Source organism: Bubalus kerabau, chromosome 2 (genome assembly GCF_029407905.1).
Source record: "Bubalus kerabau isolate K-KA32 ecotype Philippines breed swamp buffalo chromosome 2, PCC_UOA_SB_1v2, whole genome shotgun sequence".
NCBI classification, from domain to species: domain Eukaryota; kingdom Metazoa; phylum Chordata; class Mammalia; order Artiodactyla; family Bovidae; genus Bubalus; species Bubalus kerabau.
In genome coordinates this window covers 161,694,999-161,708,997 of record NC_073625.1, presented here as the reverse complement: position 1 = coordinate 161,708,997, position 13,999 = coordinate 161,694,999, and the positions used below count along the sequence as shown (strand labels likewise).

The 13,999-nt window shown below is 38.0% G+C and overlaps 1 protein-coding gene across 26 annotated transcripts in view; it reads left to right on the top strand.

Moving 5' to 3' along the window:
* Positions 1-1,174: 1,174 nt before the first annotated feature.
* Positions 1,175-13,999, top strand: part of MBNL1 (muscleblind like splicing regulator 1) — a 192,051-nt gene continuing 179,226 nt past the window's right edge. For 5 of the 26 annotated variants that reach the window (XM_055569331.1, XM_055569319.1, XM_055569330.1 and 2 more), the window contains exon 1: positions 1,175-1,346. The gene's annotated coding sequence lies outside the window, so the exon portion shown is untranslated. Of the gene's footprint in view, positions 1,347-1,831; positions 2,016-13,999 lie in introns of those variants that run through there. The other 21 variants (XR_008710704.1, XM_055569313.1, XM_055569297.1 and 18 more) reach the window with 14 other exon arrangements.

Here is a 13,999-nt window from a genome sequence, read left to right as displayed (position 1 = left end):
AGAAGTAGTTTTGTACTTCGGCACCTTTCACGATGCTTTTCCTTCTCCTCCTTCAGCCGTACCCACCATCTTTAAAACAACCTAACAAACTTGTAGAAACATCACACGATAGGTAGCATTTGCTCCTAAACTGTATTCAAAACATAGAAAAAAGTTTTAAAATTATAATCATCGTTGAATAATTATTCCCTAAATCCTAAGTAAATTCTGCCCCCCAAATCACATCACAATAGTCCAGGATTCTTTCCGTTCAAAGTGAAGGCAAGTTAAATCTCATTAACACCCAGTGAATTATGATTTGGGGCTGTATTTTCTTTTGTTCCAGCAATAATATGACTTTTTTGCCTCGGACGATTCTAGTATTTCAGAAAATGAATATTGTATAAGGAAGGAGGAGTCTCTGCTTTCTATATATCATATAATGCAGAGTTGAAGTGAAAGGGGGTTTTACAGTCCAAATATTATTTACAAAGTAGATGGGAAGCTAGTATGTGAGTATTCGTGCTTGTGTGACAGTTTTACCGTAGAATTCCCAAACCGTGGACACCCTGTTCCTGGAGAAAGATATACACTGGCAGTCTTGCGGATGTTTTTCCCGTCTATGGGCCATCCAGGTTCGAAATCTGCGTGGTGCATTTTAAGGCGGCCAGCCCCACCAGTTCCTACTGTTTTATCCACTTTTGGAGACTCACCTTCAGTCTAACCTTGCCGACGGCCTTACCAAGCCCCATCCACCCGCCGCTTTCAAATACGAACCTATCTGTCTGCCCAGCCAGTCTCAAGGATCAGAAAGTAGCAGGGGTGCGTCCCGTGGGCTCTATAGCTCGGAGGTTACAGTGTTGAACGTATAAGATGGAAGATACCACCGGGAGGCGGCGGGGATGCACCACGCCAGCGCCGGCTCGGGTTTCCTTTTGCTTTCTGCGCGGATGGGCGAGTGGCAACCGCCACCCTCGGCGGACTCTTGTTAGATTGAGGGGTGGCGAGGTGGCGGGGGGCTGAGCCGCCGGGCGGCGGAAAGTTGAAGAGCATTTTTTTTTTTCTGTCGCCGCGTGCGTTCCGGGGCTCGCGGAGTCCGCCCAGGGCTTCCTGGTGGGGCTGGGCCGGCGGGGGAGGGGCCGCGCAGCAGCAGCGGAAACCAGACCTCGGCGATAAGAGGCTGCACAGCGACATGCAACAGTCTTTTCACTGCAGCTGAATGAGTTGTGGCGCTCACAATGCTCCCGTGACCGGGAACTGACAAGTTCAATTTTAAATCGCGGGCCTCTTGGAATCATGACTCCCACAATGCCTTGGGCACTCGCTCGGCAGTCTGGCTGCCTCTGAGGGGGAAAAAAATGTGAGAGGTAAGTTTCCATTTTCCCAGTTTGCTCGTGCTGCTCTGCATTGTTCGTACTCTTTCGGGACTGTACATGGCTGAAGGAGGAAGTGAAAGGAGGCTGGGGCCGGCTCACCGCGCTGGATGGTTTCCGATCACACACCATCTCGAGCTAGAGGGACAGCGGGAGGTTGCAGCTGCAGCCCAGCTCCGAGTAGCCCTTCCCCGGGCTCTGCGGACACTGTCAGCCCTGCCAGCTTCCCACTTGGCAGCCTAAAACAAAGAAAGAGAAAGAAAGAAAAGGGGGGGAGGGCGGTAAAAGAAACAGGTGCGTGGAAGTGTACTTACAACCTAACGGCCTTTGTCGGGGGAGGGGGGAGATGCGAGTCCATCAGACGCGAGCCACGGTTTCTCCCTAGAGGTCCCGCATCCCTGTTCCCGAGGCTGCCATCCAGCCCGGTTTTCATCTGGGCCAAATATGTGCACGCAAAGGTTAATTCTCTGCCTGCTACCCATAAATTACGCATGACATGTTTAGCTGGCCTTCCTTATATGGAGAGTGCTGTATTTCAGTCCAGTTTGCCTTTTGCCAAGTTTTCAGGGCGGAAGACGCCCTGCATGAGAGGGCTCCTGTTTTTTTTTTTTTTTTTTTTTTTTCCATCGTTTTGTAGTGCGTCACTCAAAAACTGTAAGAAAAGTAAGTATAGACGCTCTCTGGGTGGAGCCGCAGTTGGTTGATTCAGTTGCTTTTATGAAAGGTTGAAAAGAATGAAAAGTAGTTAGGACTTGGGTTCTGGGTTGTTTTTTTGTGTGTTTTTTTTTTTTTTTTTTTTTTTTTCAGACAAAAGCAGGATAAATATGTAGCGCGTCCCCTCCCTCCCCTTCTCTCTCTCTTTTTTAAACGGAGCCGGAATCTGTTATTGGTAGTAATGTGTCATGTGAGAATACTTCGATTCTGGAGCCTGTAAGGCGAGCAGGTATATGGTGGAGTTTATGCTTGCCCGTCTCACAGTACTTTACAACTAGCGTGGTGGAGCTAGAAGAGTAATTGTGTTCTTCAGTCTCTCCCGGGCCGGGGGGAATATGGGGCTGCTAGGATTCTGTGGTGTATTTCCGAGGAGTGTGCTTCCCTAGGATTAAGATTTGAGTAAGAAGCTGCCAGCAAGGTTATTGCCGCTGCCTTTTGTGTATCTCCCAGCCCAGGGACAAGTCCAGAGCAAATGGATGGTAAACTCTGCTATACTCGGAGGAATTTCTTAAGCAAATTAATCCACCGAGAGAGAAGTCATAATTAATGCCTTTGAATTTGCAGGCCCTCCGCAATGTGCTTTGAAATTCTACACCCGTGGACGCGGTGTTCCTCCCTCCTGGGTTTGAACACAGTGTCTGTTTATACACGGAGTTTATTTCGTACATAACTATTCTATACCAGGCTAAGTGATCCACTCCCTGTTATCTCTTTGGGTTGCTGAGAGCGTTGGTGTTTCTCCCTGTCTTGCTGTTGAGATAAAATATTATCACTGAGACAAGTTAAAATGAAAGTTCAAGGACTGTAAAACTCACCCTAGGAATACTTAGCTCAATACTTAGAATGGCTCTGATGCGGTGCTCTAGCCAGAGACACTGAATAAAGTTATTTTGTAGGCAGTGAAAGCACAATGTTGTCACTTGTATTTTCGCTTTCTTAAAGTTGGTGACAACCGCAGCTCAAAACTGTTTTTTAGGAAGGCTCCAGATTCTGATCTTCATCAGTGTTGCACCGCGCTGAATTTTTTTTTTTTTTTAATTACTTAGGGTGTTGTTAGGCCTTCTTTCAAAAGATAGACATAGCTTTTAGTTTTATTTAATGGGGGGTTTCCTCACAAAAGTGGCCGTTTGTGTTTTAAGGAACAGGTTGGGTCAGCACTAGAAAACCTGTTCATCCAACCGTCTATAATTACAGTGTCACTTAAGACAGAATAATCAGGTTTTATTATGACGAAGAGACTCAGAAAACCTCACATATGCCTGGTTTAATTTTTTTTTTTTCTCATGGAACTAAGATAAAATTTGTGTGCAGATACACATCTAGTGTGATCCTCTTATGCAGCCATGCCAATAGACTCCAAAGTGTTTTATGCTTTGAGATATTATTGCTTGTGTTTACATTTCCACATTTGGGGCAAACTTAGGCTCCAAGTTGAATTCATTAAATTTTGATTCCAACATTCTGTTCTTCCTCTGGGCACAGAATTCCTATGACATGAAACACTGGATTCTGTTCCAGAACAAGAACAGAGTATCCCAAAGTTTTCTCCTGGGAAGGGGGTGGGAAGGGAGTAAAATTGTATTTCTGACTGAAGATGAGTGTGTTAGTTTGTTATAGAAAATTTCCGATCTTTTTTGTAAACAAAAAAAATTGACCTTGTTTTTATCATTGTTGCCATACATTAGGCCTGTATTTGATATATCTATTTATGGAAACAGAATAGCCTTCCTGCACCTTCTGGCTTTCTGCTTGGTGATGGGAAGATGCGGAGGTGAGAGTCTGTCTCAGACCTTGCTTAGAAGAAGCTGAAAAGAATAGGTGATTGGAGTTTCTTGTACTCTGAGGCGTCAGAGTGGCCAGTAGATTCGAAGGTCAGGGAAGCAGATGAAGGAAATGAAATATAGTCATTTAAATATTTGGCTCAATAGAAAATCCCAACAGCAATAGCAATAACAGAGGATGTTACATAGGAAAAGTTTAAAATGTGAACTTTTAGGCCACAAAGCTTCATGGTTTTGAAATCTAGAATGTGCTGTCCAAACAGTAGCCACTGGCCACGTGTGAGCCTTTGAAATGTGGTTATCTGGATTGAAGTTTGTTCTAACTGGATGTTGAACACTTTGTACAAAGGAAAGGATGTAAAATACCTGGTAATATTTTTATAGTGATAATATATTACAGTGATAACATTTTGAATATATTAGTTACAGTAGAATATGTTGTTAGATTAATTTTACCTGTTTCCTTTCATTTTCTTTTTTTAAAAATATGGCCACTTGGGACTTCCCCGGTGGTCCAGGGGTTAGGACTCTGTACTTCCACTGCAGGGCACTGGGGGTTTGATCCCTGGTCTGGAAATTAGGATCCCACGTGCTTTGCAGCGTGGTCAAAAAAAAAAAGTAAAAAGAAAATATGGCTACTAGAAAATTACAATAACAGATGTGGCATGCATTGTATTTCTATTGAACAGAACTATTCTAGAGTAAAGCAAGAGAGCGGTATTCTGGGAGAAAGCCTAATAGAATTTACTGGATAAAACACAGTAAAAGGGGTTTTCATTTTCACAGGCTAAAGAAGTTTATTATACATAGGAATACTTCATCTTTCTTACCCATTGTAACTAAAATTTGAGAAAACACACCACCTAACATCTATTTTTATTTCCTCAAAACTACTGTTTAGTTTAGAGATTTAATGGTGAGGTAGTAATAGCAGAGAAAAGGCTTATAATTAGGGGATGAGTCTTAACACCTCTCAAAGGCCAGAATAGAGTATGATTGCTAGTTAGGAACATTTTAGAGACTCTATAGTTATCATTGTCCCAAAGTTACCAAACACAAACGAGTCACTGAAATTTATTTTAAAATAGAATTTTCAGTAAATAGCAATTATTTTCAAATGCTTAATATATATTTTCCTTTGCTATGACTTTCCTTCCTTGGAAAATAAAAACACCTAATAAATCCAAACAACTCCTGACTGTATGTTAATCAAAGATTAATACATTCACAAGAAGGAAAGACTTTCACCTGTAGGGAAGTGGGCATTGTTTTGAATACTAGGAAAGGTAAGAATACAATTCTTTGGTAATGTTTTGGGCTTTGAAGAATTCCTATACATGGAGACATTGTCTTTATAATTTGAACACATTCTTGAGAAAGCATCTGACTGGTAAACAAAGCACAATGGCATAGATCCTGGAAACATTCCTCTCAGATATTTTCATAACTGAAGTACATTTTGTCATACACAGTGAGTGTTAAACTGAAAAAAAAAATCCATATAACATAAGCATACTTTTATTTACTTGAAGGATACTAAATATATGAGACATGTTGGAGCCTATGGGTTCTTCTTTGCTGGGGAAGAGGGGGCAGATTTTATGGAGAATCTCAGAAGACTTACCTCCCAGCTTGGTGCCAGTCTTGAATCTGTCTCCCACCACAAGAAGCATAACTGCCATTAGTGTCAATGCATGTGGAGCCTTTGGGGAACAATGATCCCCATTAACTTTGTAGATCATTTCTGATGAGTCATGGAGCAGATTCACTAATGCTTGGAGAATTATTGATTGCAAAGCAAAGGATTTAAGAAGAGCTATTGACATAGGGCACTAAAAGTCTCTAGACATATTTTATATTTTTAGAGTTGAGGTAGGGAACTTGGGATTTATGTCATGCTTTTATATTATAAAAAATATGCATTTATATAAACATTACAGCTATATCCTTGAAAAAACCCTTAACAAATAATGAGGTAATAGCTTTCTGCATATTATCATTAGTCTTTTAATGATTTCATTACGTTTGTTTCAGATAACCACTCATGTTTTCTGAAAGGCATCTTATTACCTCTGCCTATGACATATATAAAAATGAAAAACCTTTGAAGGATATATGTTACAGTATGAGCATTATCTTTTGGTACTTTTCCCACTATTTTTGAGCTCTTATCCTCAGTTTCTGTAATGATCCTTTGTTAAAGAATTCAGGATATATTAACCTCAAGATGAAATGTAGCCATATTGGATAGAGTGGAAAATTACATTCCCACTGTGATCAATTATTTTTTTTTAGGTGAAGATGTTTCTGAAATAAGTGTCATGCTTCAAATAATGTATATGCTCTAAAAGAAAAACTGTCATCTCTTTGGACAATTGTTTTAAGAAATTGAGAGTTGCACCTTTAAATACCCAAAGAAGTGAATAATAGCTAATAAGGTAAATAGTCCCATCAAGTGTGGGTACAATTTGTGTGTGAGTATATCTATATGAATATAAAACTGTTCCCAAGGCAATGCCAATTTATTCAAATCATCTAGATACTAAGTAACATAATGTTATTAAAAAGGATTATAGTAAATACTATGTAATCCAAAGGCTGTGTCCATGTATATCAACTCCATTCCAGTCCCTCTCTAGCTGAGGTCACAAAATGATATTTCTTCTCCAAAAGATTCTTAAAAAAATCTGTCTTGACACTGGACCTTTACTATATTTTCCACTTTTAAAATAGTTGAACTATTATTTAATTCATAGTTCATATAATTACGAGTGAACTTGTTTTAAAGAGCTAACAAAATTCTCGGATTGTGGGAACACACTTAATCATGTGAAATAAACATTACATGCTGATTTGAGATATTTTATTTTGTAAAATTGATTCATAGGAAAATATATGTTGTGGCAAAAATAGCAAGCTAGGTTCAGTGAGCTCTACCAAACTTAATCAAGATACATCTTGTCCTCAAAGAGGTGGCAGTCTTGTAGGGGAAGTTAAGAGTTTTGAAAATAACTGTAGAGTGCAAACAGGTATTTCATAAACGGTGGGTAGGTAACATTGTATGGAAGTTGAGATAAGGAAAGGTAAGTTGAGATAAAGAAAGCTCTGACCAATACATGTAATAAATATAACAGTTCTAATGCATAAATAGTGGAAAACAAAAAACATTCTTCATTTTTTGATATTATAGAAATATTATTCTGTCAAAGCAGCATTAACTATATCTATTCAGTGATGTTTGCATATTATCATGTGTTTATATTTAATATCTAGGCATGATTTTCATACATATTCTAGTTCATTTATTTAGTTCATTTTGCTGGTAGAAATATATATTTTTCAGATGTCCTGTAGTAAAATATTGATAGCTTTGGCATTAGCACTACTGTTAAATACCATAAAATACCAGTTTTTGAAGCTACCAAATAATTACAAATGTATCAGAAAACCAAAGTGGGTAACCAGGGTAAACAGTGCATAGAAAATTTGTTCAAGGGAAAAGCTAGGTTTAAAGTAAACTGATAGTTACAAGGTCATTTGCTTAAAAAAAAAAATCTATATATTAAAGTTAAGCAGTGAAAATATTACTAAAATGTACCAAGAAAAGAAGTGATTTCATTTAGGGAAAGAGAATGTTTTATACTGAATGAAGCAATGAGAGAAATATATATTAGCAGGGAGATTTTAATCAGAGACAGCCAGAGTATCCAATTTAATGTGACATTGAATAGGAAAGTGAAGAAATAAAAACAAGATATAGATGATGATTTCAGGCCCTGGTAGAAGTGTCACAGTTGTGAATACAATTTTGTGGGTTTTAAAAGTAGTTCATAAATATTTTAAGTATGTGGTTGTGGAAGACGTGGTAACATTGTGTATACTTACTGTACTCAGAATTCCTCCTTACTAACATTTGTCTACAGTGATTATAACTGAATAGACTCTTCTAGAAAATTGGAAAAAGTGTGGTAACAATAGTATATGCAGTGGGAGTGTGAGGAAATCGAAACGGTGAAAGACTTTACAGTTTAATAGTCAAAACACGTCAAAAGCAGGATAAATAACAAGACTGCCAAATGAGGCATTAAGAAGTCCATATTCATATTTAGAACATCATTAAAGATACTTCTTGAACTTAAAACTTAAAAACTATTCACAGCTTATTGTATCCAGAAAATTTAAAATTTAATCAAGTCAAATATTCAGCAATCTGTTTATCAGCGTTGTTGATCATAGTAATAATGATAGGTTAACATTTTATTTGTTTCTGTCTTATCTGATTACAAGAAGAGAATTACCTTTACAATGACCTTTTAGCACTCTATGTGGATGGCTCCCCTTATCCTAGTAGAAAGATAGTCTGGGATGGGATGGTGATAATCAAGGTGACCACAGATATAATAGGAAGGCAGATGGCCTGCTGCGGGGGAAAGTTGGTGGAAAAAGCTCTGAACCATTAAGTGGCTTTGCAACTCAGTGTTCTAACACAGACTCCCTCATTGATATTTCTGTTTACTACATTTTAGTTTAAAAAAGCCATCCTATGAAATGATATATCAGTTTCTGTGAGCACTGTGTCTACATTTGTTTTGAAAGTCCAGTGTTTGTTGCAGTTCAGGTAGAACCAGAGCCCATTTGGGGGTACATGTTTTGAAAACTGACGCACTTTATAAATACAAGAGGTGATGTTGATGTTATTATTATCATTTACAAGTTATTATATTTTTATATATTTATTATACTTTGTCTATATCTTAAAAGGAGTAATAGGCTTGGGAGATGGGGCACAAAAATCTCACAGTGTATGGATTTTATTTTACCAAACCAGATGTGACTAGGTATGTGGACTGGGAAAAAACATTCACTCTTTCTGTTGTTTAATTTCTACATCTGTAAAATTATGAGCATGTAAATAATAGTTAATAATATAAGTGCCATTTGCTATACATTTCTTTACAAAATATCTCATTTAATCTTTGTGACAGATGTAGAATGCCCCTTTTGACTTTTAAAGGTGACTAATGTGACTGCTAAACACTTTTTGTCATTTTCAGAGTTGTGAGACTTTTTTTTTTAACTCCAATTCCATATTTTTAACCTTTTTTTTTTTTTTTTTGGTCTTGCTTGCCATAATTACAAAGAATGGTGATGAGGATAATAGCTTTAACAATCATCACTAACATCTTGGACTACTTACTTGCCAGGGTAAGGTGTATGAATTAATTTACATACTCCTCAGAACAACCCTATGAGATGGATACTATCTGAGTTTCACAGGGAAAACTGAGGGACAAAGTTATTTGCCCATGGTTTCTTAACTAGGAAGTGGCACAACAGGGAGTTGAACCAAGGTAGTCCAGTTCTAGAGTTGTGAAAGAATAAATACAAAATTTAAAAAGATAACTCGGGTACTGATAGGAGATTGAGACTGTAGACATTTGGAATAATCCACAAGAGCAACTCTTGCTACAGCATTTGAGGAGACTCCGGAAGAATGGATAGGAAGTTAAGACGAGAGAGATACGGGGTCTGGGGAGGGGCAGGTGATAGGGTAGAAGAAATAGGGAATCAGTGGAGAAAGGGAGTTTGGGGCTCCACTCTGGAGAACACTAAGGACCAGGTAGGAAGTTCAGGGCACAGTGGGAACATTAGGAGACATTTGCTTTAGCAAGTAACGTACGGGTGTTGTGTTTTAGTGACGTTTTTTAGAGGGAGAGTAGGATATACACAGGATGAAATGGAAATTGTTGGCTAGAGATGAGGGACTGGAAAAGGACAATAACAAGGTAATGAAGGACATGTGTTCTGGGGAAAAAGTCACAGGCTTCAGGTCCACAGGATGTATCAACTAATTAGATGTGGATATTAAAGGTGATGGGAGATATTAAAAATGATTTAAAGAGTATAGTAAGAATTTTTAAAACTTTTCATCCAAAATCCCTTATTTAAAACTTTGTTAATGTTATCCTTGTTCATCATATTGTTCCTTGTGAGCTCTTTTCATATAAAGCACTATATTTTAAAACATCAGAGAAAAACACTTAAAATTATGTTTTATCTGGGACTGTAACTTGGTTAGGTGGAAGATACCTGTTACATTCTTAAAAACAGTTCATTTCTGTGTCAAGCTCCTTTAAAACACAGGATCCAATCAATTAAAGAATGGTATTTAAATTCTTTATCCCAAATTGGTCATTCTAAAGTAACCATCATTTCATCTTAGGGGTATGTTGTTGTTTGCTGGGAAATGTCTTATTGACGGCTAGGCAGTTCTGGTCCCTTTAACGTTCATGCAGAACACTGATGTAAATGATCCCCAGTGATAAACCAGGTGGCAGATAGATACATGATAAAACAAGTTTGCAATGTGCTCAATGTGGCTGACATTTATACTTCTCAGACCTTGCTATTTTAGGGAAGGTATCAATGATACTCTCTTTCCTGGAAATAAAGATCCTTAATAATCAGATACCCTTATAAACAGAATGATTTACATACGGAAATAAATAAGCAGTTGCATTGAGTTAGCAGTTACCTGGAGTTGGGAGGATAGTTATATTTCAAATAGAATAGAAAGCTTTACAGGAGTACTCGTAGGCCTTTTTATATAAGGCATTTACGTGCTTTTTACAAGTAAGTGGCTTAAGAGTTTAAGTTGAGCATGTCAGAGCAATGACTGTATTTAATGTACATAGAGAAATTCTCATGAAATCAAGAGTTTCCAAGAAGAAGATTCCATTTATAAATACTTATCACTTAATTTATTTAGATAGTCTGTGTCCACGGAAAATAATTTTTAAATTGCACTGTGTATGTCTTTAAATACAACATGTAGAGGTAGAGAAAATAATGTTAACGGTGTTTCCATTTTGCCTTTTGTTCATATGCCTTTTAGTATTATGTGAAAACCACACTTAGAACGTGTCTTTTTCTATTATTAGACTTTTTTTTTGCCCCATCTGGTTTTGACTGTGTGCTATAAAGGTCTGGTAAAAATCTATTTTTGTTGAATTATTAGATAATGCATAGAAAATGTTCATTTCAAAGTAAATAAGATTAAATAGTACTAAGATTAGAAATTCTTCTTTGCCTTCCCAACTCATGGGCCAATCTTAACTAGTAAATTTACTCCAAATTATTTTGAGCTGTTATTTGAATTTCATTGCTCAAAAAGTTCAGGAAAAGCTGCATTGTCAACTTAGTGGCATTCAAATAAGGCAGTTGGTCTTAAATAATTGGTATTACATACCCTATCCAGAAGACTTGGAAAGATTGGATGAGCACAGCAAAAGTGAACAACTGGGAATACAAGCAGATCTGTAACCCAGCTGTGGAACCTCTCGGAGGCATTTCCAAATAGTACCTTTCTGAAAATTAATTAGAAATAGCCAGAACAATAGTGGAGATTATTGGAAAAAAATTGAATTCTGCATAATTCTTTCAGAAGGACCACATTTACTGAAAATTGCACATGGGAAATGACTCTCCCAGAGAAATATATTAATGGTTTGAGGACTGGATTTTAAAAGTAAATATTGTTTTGGAAGCAGTTAATATAGAGACTGTTGTGTCTGTTTCTCAGTAATGGATTAAAGTTTACTCTGTGCTGAGGTCTTTTTCACTTAAAAGGCTATTTTTCTATGTTAATAATAAGGCAATATAGGGAAATCATTCTTTATGTTCTACTAAGTAATCAATTAACAAACATTTGCTGAGCACCTATTAGAAGTAAAGGATTATAGTACGTCAGGAGAGAAGGTCCCAAAGGAGAATTATATAGGTTTTATTCTTGGTTGACATATAATTGAGTTGGGGAGAAAGACATGAGAAGTTAACAGTACAGTCAGTATTGACACCATACGATTGAATACCAAAGGAGGAAATGAAAAGAGGGAAGTCTGCGGAACTGAGTGGTTAGGATGTAGGACCGCTACCCGCTCTGTGGAGGAGGATACCTGACAGGGTGAAGATTAAGCAATCTTTTCAGAAAATGGAGGGAAAAGGTATGAAGAGAATGAGGCTAGCTTCCAAATTCGAGCATCTTCTGTATATGAGACGGTCTTTTCAAAAAAGAGCCTACTCACAGTGCTGCACAGTTAGGGAACGGACTTGTGTGGTAGGAACCACCATCCTCTTGATAGCGTTGAGGAAACTAAGGCTCAGTTAACTTACAGGCCAAAATTCACACAGCCTGATGAGTAGTTGAAGCCAGGTACTTCTTCACTTCTGAGATAGCATTCTGCTCCCCTTTATGATTCTGCTGAGAATGAATGTGGTATAGTTATGATACAGTAATTTGAAACTTCGCCCGTGGAATTGACATGACGTCAGGAAGGTATAAATTTAATTTAAAAGGCTGGCTAATACATTTCGTTCTTTTGCTTTGACATTGGATTATTAATACACATGGCATAGAGTTTGCCCAATTGTTTGTGATCATTGCTTTTTAGGTTTGTAACAACCAAAGCAAAGCAAAACACACCAGGCCTCCTGCCTTTAGCAGATATGGTAAAGGCATGCAGTAGTGTGACCCATTATAACATTGCATTTGGGCCATCTGGGATCCTCCCAGAGGAAGCTTTGCAAAGATAATGTACTTTCACACCAGTAACATGATGCCATAAAATTTTCACCAAGAAGTGATAGGCCTAGCTCCAGAGTACATGCTAAATTTGTTTATCAAGCTGAAACTCTAATACTTTGGCCACCTGATGCGAAGAGCCGACTCATTGGAAAAGACCCTGATGCTGGGAAGGATTGAGGGCAGGAGGAGAAGGGGATGGCAGGATGAGGTGGTTGGATGGTATCACCGACTCAATGGACATGAGTTTGAGCAAACTCCAGGAGATAGTGAAGGACAGGGAAGCCTGGTGTGCTGCAGTCCGTGGGGTCCTAAAGAGTTGGACATGACTTAGTGACTGAACAACAAAATGGGCATTTTATGCTTTCATGTTGCATCATCTTCACACAATAATCTGTGCTCTCTGTCCCTATGTGGCAGAGCTTATGATATTAAAAAGAGATAAACGATTAATTGAAGACTTGTTGTCTTGCAGCTAGTCCCTTACTAAAAAATCCCTCTCTTCATGAGCTATTTTGAACATACACCAAATAAAATTATGTATTCTTTAGAGAAGGAACCAGAAAGAACTGTATGCTATTGCTTTTGGCCTCAAAGGAAAGCACTTATATTAGAAAATATTTATTGAGTGTAGTTGTACATGTGCCATCTCTCATGCTTTATCCACCTATCAGAGGATAAAGACGTGAGTAAGGTATATCCTCTTCTCAGAGTAGTTTCAGTGTAGTGATGGAAATATTCACAAGTAATGTACGGGCAAAACAAAGTGGGCATGGAGGAGCCAAGAATAGGCTGCTTGTGGGCAGAGTGTGGAATTTGCCTAAAATCATCCAGTAGACACATTAACTCTTTACATACTTTGTATATTAAATAGAAGACAAAAAATCAAATCATAATTTGTTAAAATTACATGATTCAGTACTTAAGCTATTTTTCTTTCTGTTTAAGTATTTGATAAATAAGCATGACCCAGATGTAGGGTAGACAGATGACCAGACAGAAGAGATTAATTTAGTTCAGATGTCGGCATTTTTATAGAAAGGTGGGGACATATAATTCATCTGAAGCTTCTTCATACTAACTCCTGATTAGGAGATGAAGACACTCAGTATTGACCTTCAGGTTTCAGAGACCGAAACTTTTGTGTTAACAGAAAAAAAAAAAAAAATCCTTAAGAGAGAGATATGCTTTAGGTGTTAACTAATTTAACTTTAGTGACAGAAGGTTTTAGATATATGAGACTTTCTTCCCTTTGGCTTTTCTTTGTGTGCAGAAAAGAAAGCTGTATTTTGTAGGCTAGCTTACCAACTATCAAATGGTGAAAATGCAACTGTGAATGGGTTCTATAAGGCCCCATTCAGCTGTGAAGTGTTTGTTACTTGTTTCCAGGATTTATTCTGTGGTCTAGGTTAGAAACCCGGAGAAGGCAATGGCACCCCACTCCAGTACTCTTGCCTGGAAAATCCCATGGATGGAGGAGCCTGGTGGGCTGCAGTCCATGGGGTCGTGAAGAGTCGGATACAACTGAGCGACTTCACTTTCACATGCATTGGAGAAGGAAATGGCAACCC